Below are 17,342 nucleotides of genomic sequence, written 5' to 3'. Positions count from 1 at the left end.
CCTTCCCAGGGAGTCCTGGATAGCTCTGGGTCTCTCTCAGGTATTAGCCCAAGCCTGTGAGCCCAGGGGGTCAGGACGGTGGTGTAAGTGAGAGACCATTCAATACCCAAGCCTGTGTCCTGGTTGTGGCAGTGTGACATCCCAAGATCTTGGGGTAGTGTAAGGCTTTCAGTAGAGCGATGACTAAATTCCACGTCTGAAATTTAAACCACACCACCCTCAGGACTAGCTTGCCTATTTCCAGTTCTCTCAGCCAAGGTGTTATGACACTGGGTGGCAAGTGCCACTACTTGCCTTTAAATTTTGCAGCTACCGATTCCATACTTCTCAGGGTGTGTCTTGCCCTAGTATTCAGAGCCCAGCTCCATGGAGCACCCAACACTGGTTGAGCACTTCTGTTGTGCCAAACACTATGCACATTCTTTACACGTGTTGCCCATTTTAATCTGACTGCTGACATGCAGCATGATGTTTTCATCCTCTCCAGCAGATGGGGAGACTGAGGCTCTGTGGTAAATGTTTCCTTCCATGTCCCACGTGGTTCAGGGTTCAGGATCTGGAATTGGAGCCGCACACAAATGAAAGAAGAGACAAGAGATAATTTCGAAATATTGGGGGGTCAGGCAGGTAAGTCCAACTCAAGAGGAAGGACTTCCACTGGTGATCAGGCCACACCAACCTTTTATTTGGTTTGGGATCCACCCATAGTATAGCCCTTAGGCAGGGAGGTGGGGAAGTTGCTTCAGCTACCATTACCTGGATTAAGAGAGGTGGTGCACAGCTCTGACCTTTGCTAGGGCTTCAAAGGTCACCAGCCTTCTGGGTTCTCTGTCTACACCTCTCTGCTAGTGAAGACAATAGGCGGTTTCCCACAAGGCTCAAGACATTAAGTGCCCAAGGTCACCCAACTGGGAAAGGTGAGATCCCCAACCTGAACACCACTTGGAGATTGTGTAGAGATATGATTTATCCTTTGTCAGGTACGTGGAAAGCATCCCAACCTGTGTCATCCCTCTTTGTCCTGGGATCCCTAACAGGAGCGGGGGAAGAGTCAGGACTGGGTATCTCAGAGCTCAGGATCTAGGAGCAGCCCAGGTGACTCCTCCAGGAGGTCATTCTAAGTCCGTGCTTCATGGTTCCTCCACCCTCTCTACCTCATACTAATCATTTGCTGGGACCCAGGGAGTCTAGGTGACACATACATGGATATGTAAAGAGATGGGGCGGTAAATATTGTCTGCTGTAACCACCCAGTTTCTTTTAATGGAGCCTAATGGTGTTCTCTACTCCAGCAGGACAGAGGGCTTTGGCCTCAATTTATTGTTGAACTAATTATAGGCAAAGACCCCAAGCCACTTCCCACCCTTTCAGGTGAATGTAGCTCTGAGTCTTGGTTAAGTCAAAGTCATAGCATTGCTGAGTTTAATGGGCTTCCCAGAGAGCTGCTCACCCCCTCAGTTGCTAAGTTTCCCTTCAAACAATGCTCTCGCCATACTCCACCCAGCCCACCATCTCCTCTCCACCAACCAGAACATCCTGAAAGCTCCCCTCACCCCTCACACATTCAGCACTGTCCTGAATGCTCCTTGGGACCATCCCAGATGCCAAGGTTCTAAGTCAAAAGTCACGAGTGCATTTGGAAATCCAAAGCAGCCAGACCTTGTAAAGTGATGGGGAGGAGTGGTCAGGCCAGAGTGAAGGCACCGTCATCCCCAAGTCCCGCCATGCCAAGAGGGTGGCTGCCAGCCCTGGGGATGAGTAAAACCTAAAATTTGAGGAAGGATAGTTGGATCCTACTGTAGCTAGGGACTAATTAGGACATCCCAATCCTAGGCTACCTAGTGGCCTTGGGCAGGTATAAAAGGTGGACAGGCTCAGAGCATCCCATACCGCCTGGCACTGCCACACTTCAGAAGCTCCGGTGAACTTGGGTAAGTCTGGCAATGTAGCGCTGCTCCTCACAGCCTTGCTCCACAGGCTCCCAAACTCTGATCAGGAGCTGAGGCTGGAGCTCTGGGTGGTTTGGGCATCACTCTCCTTTGTATCCTTTGGGAACAATCTGGCTACCTCTGCAAGTCTTGTGAGGAGTGTGGGAAGGTGGGCTGAGATGGGTGTGTCTGCTCAGAGGCCTGTGTCCTAGCTGGTGTTGAATCTTGCCAGGTTCAACACAGTCTTGGTAGAAGGAGAAGGGGGCACCAGGTATGGAGCAGAGCGACCTTCAGAACTGCCCTTTAAGGGAGAGGTGGATTCAGGGGGAAGGATAGCAGGCTCTGGGGGAGTGGAAGTGCAGAGTCCTGAGGAGGACAGAACAACGGGGACAAAAGGATGTGTCACAGTGGCCAGGTCTCGCTCCGGGATTCAGGGACCCTGATTTCCACTGGCCTCCTCTTGGTGCTGAGGGACTGGGGAACAATTACTTTCCTCTCTGAGTTTTGCTTTCTTCACTGTAATTAAGAATTGAAAAGGTCTGTTTCATCTCTAGATGCCGCTTTACTATAACTTCTCTTAGAGTGTGTTTAAGATGACCCTTTGCACCCTTCTTGAATTTTCAGAAATTTACTTAATAAATTGAAACACACAGTGCTTATCATGTGCTAGATACTCTGTGTGTGAACAAACTCACAGAAACATGCATACATTTACATATGTATGTATGCACCTTTGTAGGTATGTATTTTTATATAGTTGTTAATTCTTCCAATAGCCCTGAGAGAAGTGAGTGCAGAAAGTTAAGTAACTTGTTCAGTTACACAGCTAGTTAATGCTTTAGCCAGGCCTCAGATTCCAGGTAACCGTGGTCCAGATGCCATAGTCTTTGCCATACAGCATATTACTTTTGTTGTCTTTCTCCCCAACTTTTCTTCTCTCTTTCCTTCTCATTTATTTTTTGTTTGCTTTCCTTCCTTCCTTCCTTCCTTCCTTCCTTCCTTCCTTCCTTCCTTCCTTCCTTCCTTCCTTCTTTCCTTCCTTCCTTCCTTCCTTCCTTCCTTCCTTCCTTCCTTCCTTCCTTCCTTCCTTCTTTCCTTCCTTCTGTTCTTTGTTTGTCTCAGAAAGGGTTGAAATGCCTTACAAACATTTAGCTACAATTTATCACACACACACACACACACACACACACACACACACACACACACACACACACACCTTAAATAGGAAAGGGATTGGGGGCAAAGGAAAAGAAGAGCAGGACATGAACTTGGCAGGAGGTTCACCTGCCCCAGGAGGCTTTAAGCGTTCCTCACTTTTGTGTCTTTCTTCTTTCAGTTGAACATCCAGCCCAGAATGTCTCAGCAGAAGCAGAAGCAGTGCTGCCCCCCAATTCAGCAGTGCTGCGTCCCACCGCCCAAGTGCTGCCCCCCACCTCAGCAGTGCTGCCCCCCACCGATCCAGTGCTGCCCCCCACCTCAGCAGTGCTGCCCCCCACCGAAGCAGTGCTGTCCCCCACCCATCCAGTGCTGCCCCCCACCCAAGCAGTGCTGTCCCCCACCCATCCAGTGCTGCCCCCCACCCAAGCAGTGCTGCCCCCCACCCAAGCAATGCTGCCCCCCACCCAAGCAGTGCTGACTCCCATGCCAGCAGTGCCACATGTACAGGGAGAAATAAGCCTGGACATGTGACCAGAGGCCAAGCCCCAGGAAAAGCAGAGAGCAAGAAGTCAACCCCTTCCTTCCAACAGCCAGATGCCAGCCACACTCACCCACACCAGGGAGAAGGCAGCACCAGGATGGCAGCTTCCTCCATCTCTACCGCTTATTAACTGGCAGCTGCAATTTCCATATCAGACAAGGATCTGGTCCTAAACTGTCTAATCGTCTTTCCTGACATGTACCTACATCGCCCTGTTGGCTTCTTGGAATCCTGGGCAGCTTCCCCTGACACCCTCCCCTTAGACTGTTCCATTCTGCTCCTGTTTTCCAAACAATTAAATGTAATTCCTCTGGCACGAATGTCTGACTGTTTTGCTGTTTGATAATTTTACATTCTGTAGATTTTGTATTTGACTCCTCATACCAGACCCTCTGGGTAAGAGCTACATAGTGGAGGAGAAAGACTGAGGCAAATCAATTGTGATTCAGAGAGCACACACCAAAGGCTTATGGGTCAAAAGAACTTGAGGATAGGGCCTTAAATATTCACCCACAAGTGAAAAGAAGACCGAATATGTAATGCAAAGACAGTCTCTGCAAACATTGCATAACCAATACACACATGTGTATGGGAAATATTCGATCAAAATCACAGTTCCCGCTCTAGCCTGGTCCAGGTCCTGGTTAGCATTCATGTAGGAGTCAACCAATGGTATGTTTCTATTACATCTATGTTTCTCTCTGTCCTTCCCTCTCTCTTCCAATCTCCCTAAAAATCAATGGAAAAATATGCTCAGGTGAGGATCCTATATAATAAAAGCCTAATATGCTAAGTGTCTGGTCATCCAGTTGTCCATTCAACCAATCAAAGCATAATATGCTAATGATATGTTAAGACCACTCAACTACTTGCTATGACATGCACTGACCCTTGGGGGCAGACAGTCCACCTGTCAACCAGTAGCTATGACATGCACTGACCACCAGGGGCAGATGCTCTGACCATTAGGTCAGCTTGCTACTGGGGTCCGGCCAATCAGGACTGAGTGAGACTGGCGGACATGACCTGGAGCCCTACCATGTTCCCTTCCCGGCTGGCAACCTCCTGCATTTCTCCCTGGCCCCGATCGTGCACCCGTGGGGTCCCTTGGCCTGGCCTGCACCCTCTTGCAATCCGTGACCCCTCAGGGGATGTTGGAGAACTGGTTTCAGCCCGATCCTGCAGGCCAGGCTGAGGGACACCACTGGTGCATGAATTCATGCACCGAGCCTCTAGTTAAAAATAAAAAGTAAGCTCTGTTCATGATCCTTCTGTGAAAAAAAAAAATCACAGTTCTCATTTTTCTTCAGTTGGGGATTCTCTTGGGCTATTTCCCCCTACAAGTCATTTATTTTCATTTTTGTACATTCATGGGAGTTTGAGGGAGCCAGATAATTCAGACCCACAGCTAATCCAAACTTCTTGCTTCCATTGCTTCCACTACCCTCCTCGCAACTACCTCCACCCTTCTCCACCAAATCTTTCTCTTAAAAAATAGTCTTTCAGCCCTGACTGGTTTGGCTCAGCTGATAGAGCGTCGGCCTGCGGACTCAAGGGTCCCAGGTTCGATTCTGGTCAAGGGCATATACCTTGGTTGTGGGCACATCCCCAGTGGGGAGTGTGCAGGAGGCAGCTGATCGATGTTTCTCTCTCATTGATGTTTCTAACTCTCTATCCCTCTCCCTTCCTCTCTGTAAAAAATCAATAAAATATATAAAAAAATAGTCTTCCACAAAATCTCTCTTTAAAAATAGTCTACAAATTCAGGTATTTGAACCTCCTCTCCTATACCTGTCTCCCTTTTCATGCTTCAGCTCCAGGGGAGCCAGTGGGGATCCAAAAGGAGCAGAAGTACCCAAAAAGGAGCCAGCAGAGAAAATAATGTAAACTAAAACTCTGGGTCATTCCCAGCATGCATTACAGGCCCTGGAGAATGTAGTATTAGCTAAAGACCAAGATTTTAGCATTGCTTCTCTGGATGGCTGGGCTCTTTGTCCTCCATCAGACCTTCTTCAATGCCTTTGAGTTAGGCTCCATCCATCTATCCATTAATGAGTCCATCTGTTCCATCCATCAACCCATCAGTGCACCCTAATTGCTCAGAATGTATGGGTGCTGTGGATGGGCACAGAGGGAAGTGTGCCAGGTGAAATAAGTCAGACAGAGGAAAACAAATACTATTGGGTTTCACGTAGATGTGGGATCTAAAGAAGAAAACAAATGAACAACAAAAAAAACCCAAAACAAAACAGACTCCTAGATAGAGAACAAACCGATGATAGCTAGAGGAGAGGGTTTGGAAAGAGGAGTGAAAGGGGGAAAGGGATTAAGAAACACAGAAACACAGCACAAGGCCCTGGGCCTCTTGGTTTAAACATGCCCATAAGAAGACCTAACTGAGACCCCTGAGATAAGAATTGGACAAGGTAGCATCCAATTGAGGGATGACTGGGCAGGACGGGTCCCTCATTCCTGCCCTCAGAGATAAGAGGAAATAGAGAGGGAACAATGAGGGCTGTTGAAGGGAGGAAGGAGAACTTAGCCATCTCTGTTATCATGGCACCAACAAATGGGCTCCCAGAAGTGTCTATCCAGTGAAGAATACCTGGAGAAGGTGGGATTTAAAATGGAATGACAGTGGGATTTGCCAGTCAGGAAGGAGTGCATTCCACAACTGGGCACAGCATGAGCCACAGCCTTGAGTGTCAAGTGTGCCCAGGAGAGCCAGCCCTCCAGCGTCTAAGTCCTGGTCCTTGGTGGTTAGAGAGTGTGGCCTCTGTAGCCACCTAAACCAGCTGGATACCACAGAAGATGGCTCCAATCTTGTGACCTATGGCTCATAATCATGTCCCCCGGAGTGTGACATTCAACAGAAAGTCAGGTAGGACATATAAAACGCATTGACAAGTTATGTAAACCTTACCGGAACTCCCTGAAAATGATGAGAAGTTTTAACCTTCCCACACCTTTAGACATCTCATTCAGCGCACACTCCAAATGCCTTCCCTCTTACCCTCACCCTCATACATTGTCTTTCCTTTCTCATTTGGATTCTCTTTCCTAACCCTCCCTCCCTCAGTAGCTAAACATTAGGTGTAACTTTGCCTCTCTGGCTTCATTTATTTTTCTCCACTACAAATGACCATACTCAGCAAATGTAAACAGGTGCCTGTGTGTGGACCATCCTGTTGATTTTTCTCTTATGTCCATTATGCTGGATCTGGATCCCAGAACCACCCCTCTTGTGCTGTGTGACCTGAAATGAGTTACATGACTTCTCTAGGTCTTACTTTTCTCATCTGTATGGAGGGGAGAAGAACATCTCTTGGGGTTAAAGGGGAGGGGTGCATTTCAATGAGACATGTAAATAAATAACAAGCATAGTATGGTCCATAATAAGTGTTTGATCAATGTTAGCTATTGTCTTGACTGGTATTCTCCAAGTCCTGTAGGCAGCAAGCCCACAGGCAGCACCCTCTGTTTATTTCTACCAGCCTGAGGAAAGGAGCTCCAGACCTTGAGTGACACAAAGGTATGAGGGACAGGGCCCATTTTAGGGGCAAAGGCAAGAACCAGTTAAGGAAAGCAAAGGGTCTGAGTAGGAGTCACAAGGAGAAACACGATTTAGTCTCAGGCATAACTATATCATTTGGCAGTTGCCCTTTTCTCCCAGAACCTTCCCTTTTTGGACACCTGCCCCACAAAGGATCCTGCTCTCAAGGCAGTGCTGGGCAGCTCTGCCCACAGTGATTCTCACCTGTCAGTTTACACAGTCAGCCATGGCTTCTTAAGACAGGCTTTGCTCCCTGGAGACAAGATCTGTGGCCCATAAGCTGAGAAAGCATTCACAGGCCAGGCACCTGACTGACCCGAAGTGTGCCAAGCACTTACACACATGACACCACCTTGTTTAGATAAGTATTGCTACTCCCATTAATTTTGGACTGAAACTCTGAGAAGTTTGTTACTTGCTCAGAGTAATAACAGCTTGTGGCTGGCAGAGCCAAGATTCCAAATTGGGACCATCTAGCTCTTAGGTCTGTATCCTTTGCAACATAGCAATGAGCATGGTAATGACAGGAAGAAGCCAGAAGCCTGCCTTTCCAAGACTTGCAATGCACAAATCCATTGGGAAGGCAAGACCCAGTCTTACACTCACACTTGTTGCACAGCACAGGAATGCACACTCATGCCTGTCCACACACTCTCAAAAATCACACGCACAGGGTTTTTAGTTAAAGTAAATTCTACAGCCTTGGAGACTGGCATTGGGCATGAGAGCAGAAGCTGGAACAGGATCCCAGAGGTCCCTGTGGGACAGGCACTGCCCCTTAGTTTCTTGAAACTGTTGAAGACTGAGCTGGGCATCCAGGGTGGTGGCAGGGCCACTGGGGGACAGGAGAGTTTGTGTAGTGGTATTTGACATCTGTTACAGAAGTAGTTTTCATGTTTGAAGCATGGGTTCAGCAACACTTGTGTAAAGCTCTGTACCTGCTGAATATCAGCCCTGTGCACACTCACTCTTGCACACCCATGCATGCTTCCACACTCACATTCATATTTCCCTCACACATACACATTCATTAGCTCTCACATGAGGTCATAACTCACCACACACTGTACATAATTGCATGTTGTCAATCACACTCAAACACAGGTCCACACACACTCAGATACCTGAACACATAAGCACAGACACTGTCATTGACGCTCATGTGCAATGCTCCCAACAGAGTCCAGCCTCTGTTCTCAGTTTCAGTGGCCTGTCCTGTCACTTTTCCCCAGGTCTCTGCCAGATTCCAGCAGGGATGTCTGACCATCGACCTTCAGTGAATTTCCATGGAACAGAGGTCCCAGGATGAAGGGTGCAGTGCTGAGGGCTTGGAAGGAGGGGTGCCTTCCTCAGAGAAGACTAGAGCTGTGAGACATATGTAATACTTTCAACAATAAAGAAATATTTTTAAAAGGAATAGAGCTATATATTTCAAGTAAAGAAAGACCATGGATGGGGGTAAGTACAGGAAAAAAATACCCCTACCCTCTTGGAGCCTGAAAGACCCAGGTTCAATCCCTGCTTCCCTACTTTTTATTGAGTAACTTTGGCTAACTTACTTAACATTTCTAAGTGCAAAAATGAGAATAAACAAGCTTCAAGATCAGAATAAGAGGCTCAAGCAGACAGACAGGGGTGGTCTGCCCATCCCTCATCCATTTGCTCCTTCACAAGTCCCCTGGGAAAGTGAGGACACCTCTGTCACTGGGTGGGGGCACACACCCTGCTCTGTCTCAGGGGGGATCCCCAGTTGGTGATGGCTTTCACAGAGAGGCCCCAGCTCTAGCCACCAGGAATCCAGTGTCTGGGCCCTGCTGTGGGTGTGGCCCGGTTCAGTTGGCTCTGCCTTTTCCTGCATGTTTGCACATGAGGCTCGGCTGCCTGTCATTCCTGGGGGATTACAAATGACTGGCACTGAGTCACAGTCACTTGGCCTCCACCTAGTTCTGCTGAAACTCCTCCCAGCTCACAGTGGTGCCACCTATGTCCCTTTGTGCATGTCAGGGCTGCTGTTGTTGGGGATTCTCTCTAGGGCAGAGAACAGTCATTATTGACAGCGACTCCTGGCTCCTTTGAATTTATCTTAGTCCCCTGCCTTCTGGAATGTTCACCCCAGCTATTAGGTATTAGACTATGGCTGCTTCCATCTCACTCTTGAATGAAAGCAAAAGGAAACCGTCTTCTCTGTCCTCAGCTCTCCAGGCAGCCCTTTGGCTGGAGTCTCCTTGGTCCCCAAGGGCTGAGGGAACAAGGTCACCTTTAATGGGTTAGAAGGCATTATAGCTCCGAATAAAGTACACTAGACAGAGAGGTTCTGCCTCCCGCGTGATCCTTTCCCTGGGTTCCATCTCCTGACCTGCAGGAGACAAAGTGGTGCTTGATGGTTCTTTATCAGCTTCCTTCATCTCCTGTCTCAGTCTGAGGTGACTCACTGCAATCTTTATTGAATCTCTTCTTCAAACAAATCACAGTCATGCAAAAGCCTTAAAGAGATAAGGATGCAATGGGGACAACCTGGTCCCAGACATTTTGTATGGCTTCCTTGAAAAGGCACAGAGCAAGCGTAGCTAAAATAAACACCTATATTTTAATATTCCTCAATCTTAGCACTAACCTGCTTGCACTATACTAGATTTTAACACTGCTATTCTCTACTATATTTATTACTACTATAAAAGATAAAAATCTTATTTTGCATATGATAATATGAGCCAAGGAAATAGTAAACTTTGCCCAAGGCCACACAGCTAGTAGCTGACAAGCTGGGATTCAAATATAGGCCAGTCTTTCACGCAAGCTCATCTTCTTTACTAATTCTATCTTCCCCCAAGGTTAAGCTGAAAACTTTTCCTGGGCAAGCAGGGCTGAGTTGTTCTCATTTGCAGTTCGCATAGTACTTGGTCGAGAGAGAACTCTGGGCCATGTCCAATGGAATGCTTAGATGCCACCTCTGGCCCCTGAGGACCTGGCCAGGAGCCCTTTGTCTTGCTGTTAATGGCCTTGAAGAAAGACAGACTAAATGGCAAGTCAAATGTGCCTGGAGCTAGATGGTTTCTGTGGGGAGATGCTGAGAGATTAGCTTGTGGTTTTTAAAACCAGTTGACAGCAGTTTGCCACCTTCCATTCAAGTCTTCATGGAATGTTCTTATTCCATCCTCTGCTTGAGACTGGCTCAGAAGAGTGCCCGTGTGTGTGTGTGTGTGTGTGTGTGTGTGTGTGTGTGTGTGTACATGCTTGCATATATGCTATTCTCTTTGGGGATAGTCAGGAAAGTGCCGCCAACTACCATAATCTTAATAGAGTTTTCTGTTGGTCTCCCATTATGTCTTGTATTATGATTGGGCCCTCTGGGAATAGAGATGTAAAATCAGAGTCTTGATCAAAAGAGGCTCTTTTTGACACTCTTTGGAACAAACTAGGTAGTGAGCAGAGTGTTGGCTTTCTCTCCCAGGGTGCTGGTGATCCCTGTGTGCAGGACAGGGAATGGGAAAAGAGGGAAAGTTGAAGAGATAGGATCAGAGAGCAGGAACCTTGTGAAGAGGTGAGCAAGGCCAGGCATGTGCTCAGGACCCACACAGGTGCCAAAAGAGCAGCACACATGACTGACAGTGGGGCTGATCAGGAGCTCCTTCTACCTCCAGGTTCAACCAAGAGGGACTGTCTCTCCCAGGGCTGGGAGCCAGATGGCTTTTGTGGGAGGAAGACTGGGAGCTGAGTGGTAATTAAAGCTGCCTCTGTGAGAAAGCTCCATTAGCTGAAATTAGAGACTGTCCTTTGAGGTCACCAGAGGAAACAAGCCCCAAGTCAGGCTGCATGGAACTTCAGCCCAATTCTTGCTGCTCAAGATGCACCTTCCATTTGGAGATGTCTTGCTAACTGTGGCTTCCTCTTTGTAAGCCCTTGTGTCAGAACTAAAATGAAGCCAGAGCAGCCTTTCAACAGGACTATGCTAAAGGCTCAGTTACAATCTAAAGGGAGTGGACTCAGTGGACCAGTTCCCTGGGTTAGTAAGGCTGGGTCACTCATTCTGGGCAAAGGCTCCACTACAAGGGTGCCTTGCTGGCCACTCCTGTCCTGCCTGCCTGCACAGGATGCAGTGAAAAGGACAGAGAACATGTAGTTTGCGTAGAGGCCACAGCAGGCAGCACAGAGTTCTGTCTTAGAACCCAGCTGATGGGGGCTTGAATTCTGGCCCAACTACTTACCAACTACAGGACTTTGGCCAAGCACTTAACCTCTCTGGGTTTCAGTTTCCTCATTTGCTAAACGGAGGTGGTGCTCCCCCTCCTGGAGGGATGGGGGCCACAATGCAAAGGACTGGTAAGGCCCTGAGTAGGAGGAACAACCACAGGAAAAAAAGGAAAAGCATAGGATGCAAACAAAGCACACAGAGGCCCTGTGTGACTGGGGCCAACACAGAGCGAGGACATGCACCAGGAAGGGGGCATTACTGTGGAGGCACCATGCTGGCCTCCGGCAGAGGATGTGGGTGCCCCTGATGGCCACACATTGGGAGATGTCCCACATTGACCACATGCTTGGTTTGTCTGCACTGGCACTCGTTGCATATCTGTGACACACTAGCGGCAGAGTATTGGTCTTCATATTGTTCTAACAGGTCTTTTTTTATTTGCTTGTAAAGAAGTGGTTTAAATAAATAATGTCCATAAAATAAGCTATAAAACAATTATTAAAAACGGTATCATAATTGCTTTTTTACACACATGAACACACAGATAACACTACCTTCTTTGATAGTAGTTATCTCCCCGTGGTGAGAGTCACAGTCCATTCCTTCCTTTACGTAACATTTGTAGAGCACTGGGTCCATGCTGTGGTTATGATGGGTTCTGGGGATATGTTGGAACACACTCCAGGCAAAGCAACCCCTACCTTATAAAGATTATTTTCCAATTGGAGAGAGAGGAAATGGACAAGTGACCAAATACAAACCAAGGCCCTCAATTGTTATTGCTGATATGAAGTGAGCCAGAAGATAACCCTATAGATGGGAGAGTCTGTGCCAGTGGTTCTCAACCTTGGCTGCACATTAGAATCACCTGGGAATCTTTTTAAAATCCTGATTTCTGGGCCTCATCCTCCGGAAATTCTGTTTCTTTGTTACTAATGTTGTGGCCCCACCCTGTAACAAAGAAACAGAATTTCCGGAGGACGAGGCCCAGAAATCAGGATTTTAAAAAGATTCCCAGGTGACTCTAATGTGCAGGCAAGGTTGAGAACCACTGGTCTGTGCCTTCATGCTGATGCTGAGGCACAAAGATCCAGGGGCCCAGGAGTGGCAAGCTCCACAAAAAGTCTGTGGGGAGCACTGGGCTTCTCCTGGGAACTGAAGCCCCTTAGCAGGGGTCTCTGACATCAGGGCAGTGAGTTTGGACTTTATTCTGGATGTGCTGAGTCACCATCAAAATTGGGGAGGGACATGCTGCAGTACCTAGACTGTAACATGACTTAAGCTCTTTTTAGGGAATGGTGTGGAGAAAGTAACAGATGATTTGTTTTAGCTTCATACCTTTATGCATTTATTTCCACAAAAATTCTAGAAAGTGGTTGATTTAGCATCATAAAAAACAGTCTTCATTTGATATATTGTGTATTGAATGCCTGTTTTCTTGCCTAAAGTGGCCCATCTTCTGGAATTTCTATGAGTTTTTACTCTTGGGAGGTTTTGAGCTACAGTCTTGGACATGGGGCCTGGAGAGCTATGGCACATAGCAGGAGACCCCTAGAAGCCTTCCATTTGTTCCTGTTGGGCCTAAAGCCCTCTCCCCTGAAGACAGAGTTTATTTCCTGACAGCACAGAGCTATAGATAGGCCCTGAGAGTTGTGGGCTAACTGCCAAGAGAATCCCCAGGAACCCCGTCTCTTCATGAGAAGTGATTCTTCCCACCTTTACACCAAATACCCTGTGTGGATGTTCCAGAGAGAAACATAACTTTCCATTTCTTGCCCTTGGAAATGAATCTCAGTCGTATATGAAGATAAACCCAGTCTACAGGTGGAGAAATTGAGATTCAGAGATGCTTGGCTGAGGACACAAAACAATAGGAAAAGGGGACCCGGCTCCTGAGCTGCCTCCCTCCCCTCCCTGTGCCCAGGTCATGAGTGGGGCAGTGGTGCCTGAGCCCCCAGAGCCCTCTGGTCAGGCAGGAGCTATGTCTGTCTGTGAATAGGGGCCGTGAAGGTTTTCTTTTTTTACTTCAGGTGCCTGTGATAAGACAGGGAGGGGCTGGAGGACTTTGACCAACTTCAGTGGTGGAATGAGTCCATCACCTTCAACCTAGGAAGTCAGCTAGTCTGGGACTGGTATAAAGGGTGCCCTGGCCCCTGCTCAGCTCAACATTCCACTAGAAGCCTGTCCAGCCATCCTTCCTGTGGGACTGGTAAGTGTGAGCCAACCAGGGTTGGAACTGGGGGCCTCTAGCAGGCAGAGCATGATGGGGGGACAGCCAGGCTGGGTGCAGGTATCCCTCATAGGCTGGATTCAGCTGCAGTGTGCTTCTAGAAAGGCTCCAGTTACAGTGCTGAGGGATAGGTGTCATGGGGTGGAGACAGAACAGACCCCTTGCACTGCCATGCTTCAGAAGCTCTGGTGAACTGGGGTAAGTCTGGCAAAATAGCGCTGCTCCTCATAGCCTTGCTCCAAAGGCTCCAAACTCTGACTGGGAGCTGAGGCTGGAGCTCTGGGTGGTTTGAGCATCATTCTCCTTTGTATCCTTTGGGACCAATCTGGCTCAGATTGAAAGTCAGGTGAGGGGTGTGGGAAGGTGGGCTGAGATGGGGAGGGGGTCTGCTCAGAGGCCTGAGTCCTGAGGTTCCTGCTGGTGTGCTGTGAGTGTTGAATATTCCCAGATTCAAGACAGACTCAATAGAAGGAGAAGGGGGCACCAGCTATGGGACAGAGGAACTTTCAGAACTGCCCTTTAAGGGAGAGGTGAATTCTGGGAGGGAGGATAGCAGGCGGCCTCAGGGTGTGGAAGTACGGAGGCCCTAGGAGGACAGAGCAGCAGGGACAAGAGGTTGTGGCACAGTGATGAGGTCCCACTCCTGGAATCGAGGATCACTGTTTCCACCTGCCCCACAGGTGCTGTGTGCCTAGAGATCAATTACTTCCCTCTCTGACATTGTCTTTCCTCACTGTAATTAAAATTGAAACAGTTAATTTCATCTCTAGATGCCTATCCTATATAATATGCAAATCAACTGAATGGTGAAACAATCCACCACTATGATGCACACTAACCACCAGGGGACAGACACTCAATGCACTAGCTTCCCCCTGGTGGTCAGTGCATGCCCACAGGGGGAGTGCCACTCAGCCAGAAGCCAGGCTCACAGGTAGTGAGCGAAGCGGCAGAGGTGGGAGCCTCTTCTGCCTCCTGTCAGTCAGACATCCCTCAAGGATTCCTGGACTGTGAGAGGGCACAGGCCAGGCTGAGGGACCACCCCCTGAGTGCATGAATTTTGTGCACCGGGCCTCTAGTTTTCTATAAATTTCCTTAGAGTGTAGTTAAAATGTTCCTTGCCATTCTTTTTGAATTTTTAGAAATTTGTTTAATAAATCGGAATACTTACACAGTGCTTGTCATGAGCTAGTTACCATGTGTGAACAAATCCATATAAACCTGCATACATTTGCATATGTATGTATGCATCTTCATATGTATGTATCTTTATATAGTTGTTAACCCTTCCAATAGCCCTGAGAGAAGTGAGTGCAGAAAGTGAAGTAACATGCTCAGTCACAAGGCTAGTTAATGGTTTACCAGGACTCATATTCCAGGTGACCCTGGTCCAGAGTTCAAAGTCTTTGCCATAACAGTGTATTACTTTAGTTCTCTTTCTCCCCGTCCTGTCTTACCTCTACTGGTTTATTTTTTGTTTGCTTCCCCTTCCTTCTCCTTCCTTCCTTCCTTCCTTCCTTCCTTCCTTCCTTCCTTCCTTCCTTCTTTCCTTTCTTCTATTCTTTACTTGTCTCAGAAAGAGCTGAAATGCTTTACAAACATTTAGCTACAAATTATACTCACACACTCACACACACACACACACACACATGCACCTTAAATTAGGAAGGTGATCAGGGGGCAAAGGAAAAGCAGAGCAGGACATGAACTTAGCAGGAGGTTTACCTGGACCAGAAGGCTTTTAGGGTTCCTCATTTTTGTGTCTTTCTTCTTCCAGTTGCACATCCAGCTCAGAATGTCTCAGCAGAATCAGTGCTGCCCCCCACCCCAGCAGTGCTACCCCGCACCCATGCAGTGCTACCCCGCACCCATGCAGTGCTGCCCTGCACCCATGCAGTGCTGCCCTCCACCCCAGCAGTGCTACCCCCGCACCCATGCAGTGCTGCCCCGTACCCATGCAGTGCTGCCCCCCACCCCTGCAGTGCTACCTTGCACCCCAGCAGTGCTACCCTGCACCCATGCAGTGCTACACCCCACCCCAGAAAAACTGAGGTTGGACATGTGACCAGAAGCCAAGCTCCCAGGAAAAGCAGAAAAGAAGAAATCAACCACCTCCCTCCAACAGCCAGATGTTAGCTGCACTCACCTGCAGCCAAGCTCCGAAAAAGGCAGCACCAGGATGACAGCTTCCTCGATTTCTACCACTTCTACCACTTCTTAATTGGCAGCTGCAATTTCCATCCCAGACAAGGATCTGGTCCTAACCTGTCGAATCGTCTTTGCTGACATGTACCTACATTGCCCTGTCGGCTTTTGGAAACCTGGCTATCCTGCCCGGACACCCTACCCTCTCACTGTTCCCTCTGCTCCTGTTTTCCAAACAATTAAATGTAATTCCTGTGGCACTAATGTCTGATTATTTTGCTGTTTGACAATTTTACATTCCTGCAGATGTGGTATTTTGCTCCTCAAACCTGAATCTCCAGCCAAGGGCTACATAGAGGAGGAGAAAGACTGAAGCAAATCATTGTTATTAGAGAACACACTCCAAGGGCCTATGGGTCAAAAGGAATTGAGGATAGGGGCTTAAACATTCACCCACAAGTAAAAGATCAAAGTTTCTTCAAGTTAACCAAATGTATAATTAGAAGACAGTCTATACAACATTGCTTAACCAACATCCACATATATGCCAGCAATATTTTACCGAAATCACAGTTCCCATTTTTCTTCAGTTGGGGATTCTCCTGGCCTATTTCCCCACTACCAGCCTTTTTATTTTCATTTCTTACATTTATGGGGGACTGAGGTAGCCAGATAATTCATACCCGCAAGTAATCCAAACTTCTTGTTTCTTATGGCTTCTACAACCCCCCAACTCACCTCACCCCTCTCCACCAAACCTTTCTCTTAAAAAATAGTCTACAAATTAGGGCATCTGAACCTCCTCTCCTAAACCCGTCTCCCCTTTCATGGCTCCCCTGGAGCCACTGAGAAGCAGCAGAAGAACCCAAAAGGAGCCAGCAGGGAAAATAACATAAACAAAATGACTGGTTTATCCCCAACATGTATTACAGGCCCTGGAGAATGTAGCATTAGCTAAAAACCAACGCTTTTTATCATTACTTCCCTGGCTGACTAGGTTCTTCTTCCTCCACCAGACCTTCTTCAATGCCTTTGAGTTAGGCTCCATCCATCCATCCATCCATCTGTCCACCCATCCATCCATTAATGAGTCCATCTATTCTATCCATCAACACATCAGTGCACCCTTCGTAAGCACCTTCCCCTCCCATTTGCTCAGAATAATATAGGTACTATGGATGGACCCAGAGGGTAGTATGCCAAGTGAAATGTTAGAGGAAAACAAATACTGTATGATTTTACTTAGATGTAGAATCTAAAGAAGAAAACAAATGAACAAGGAAAACAAGATGGAATTCCTAGATACAGAGAACAAACCAATGGGTGCTAGAGCAGAGATATTGGAAGGATGGGTGGAAAAGAGGAAAGGGATTAAGAAGCACAGAAACACAGCACAAGGCCCTGAGCCTCTTGGTTTAAGCATGCCCATAAGAAGATCTAACTGAGACTCCCAAGATAAGAATTAGACAAGGTGGCATCCAATTGAGGGATGACTGGGCGGGACCGGTCCCTCATTCCTGCTCTCAGAGTTCAAAGAAGACAGAGAGGGAACGATGAGGGCTATTGAGGGGAGGAAGGAGAACTTGGTCATCTCT

At 47.7% G+C, this 17,342-nt stretch overlaps 1 protein-coding gene across 2 annotated transcripts in view; it reads left to right on the top strand.

Annotated features, from left to right (window-relative positions):
• The window catches only part of IVL (involucrin), a 68,633-nt gene extending 52,626 nt beyond the window's left edge, over nucleotides 1–16,007 (top strand). Inside the window, exons 1-2 of one of the 2 annotated variants that reach the window (XR_011468703.1) lie at nucleotides 13,488–13,581; nucleotides 15,380–16,007. The gene's annotated coding sequence lies outside the window, so the exon portion shown is untranslated. Of the gene's footprint in view, nucleotides 1–13,487; nucleotides 13,582–15,379 lie in introns of those variants that run through there. The other variant, XR_011468704.1, reaches the window with a different exon arrangement.
• Nucleotides 16,008–17,342: the final 1,335 nt, after the last annotated feature.

This window comes from Myotis yumanensis, unplaced genomic scaffold, assembly GCF_028538775.1.
Source record: "Myotis yumanensis isolate MYYU_CA2020_CCGP unplaced genomic scaffold, mMyoYum1.0.hap1 SCAF_17, whole genome shotgun sequence".
NCBI classification, from domain to species: Eukaryota; Metazoa; Chordata; class Mammalia; order Chiroptera; family Vespertilionidae; genus Myotis; species Myotis yumanensis.
Note: the sequence above shows the minus strand (reverse complement) of the source record. Positions and strands in the feature narration are given on the sequence as shown.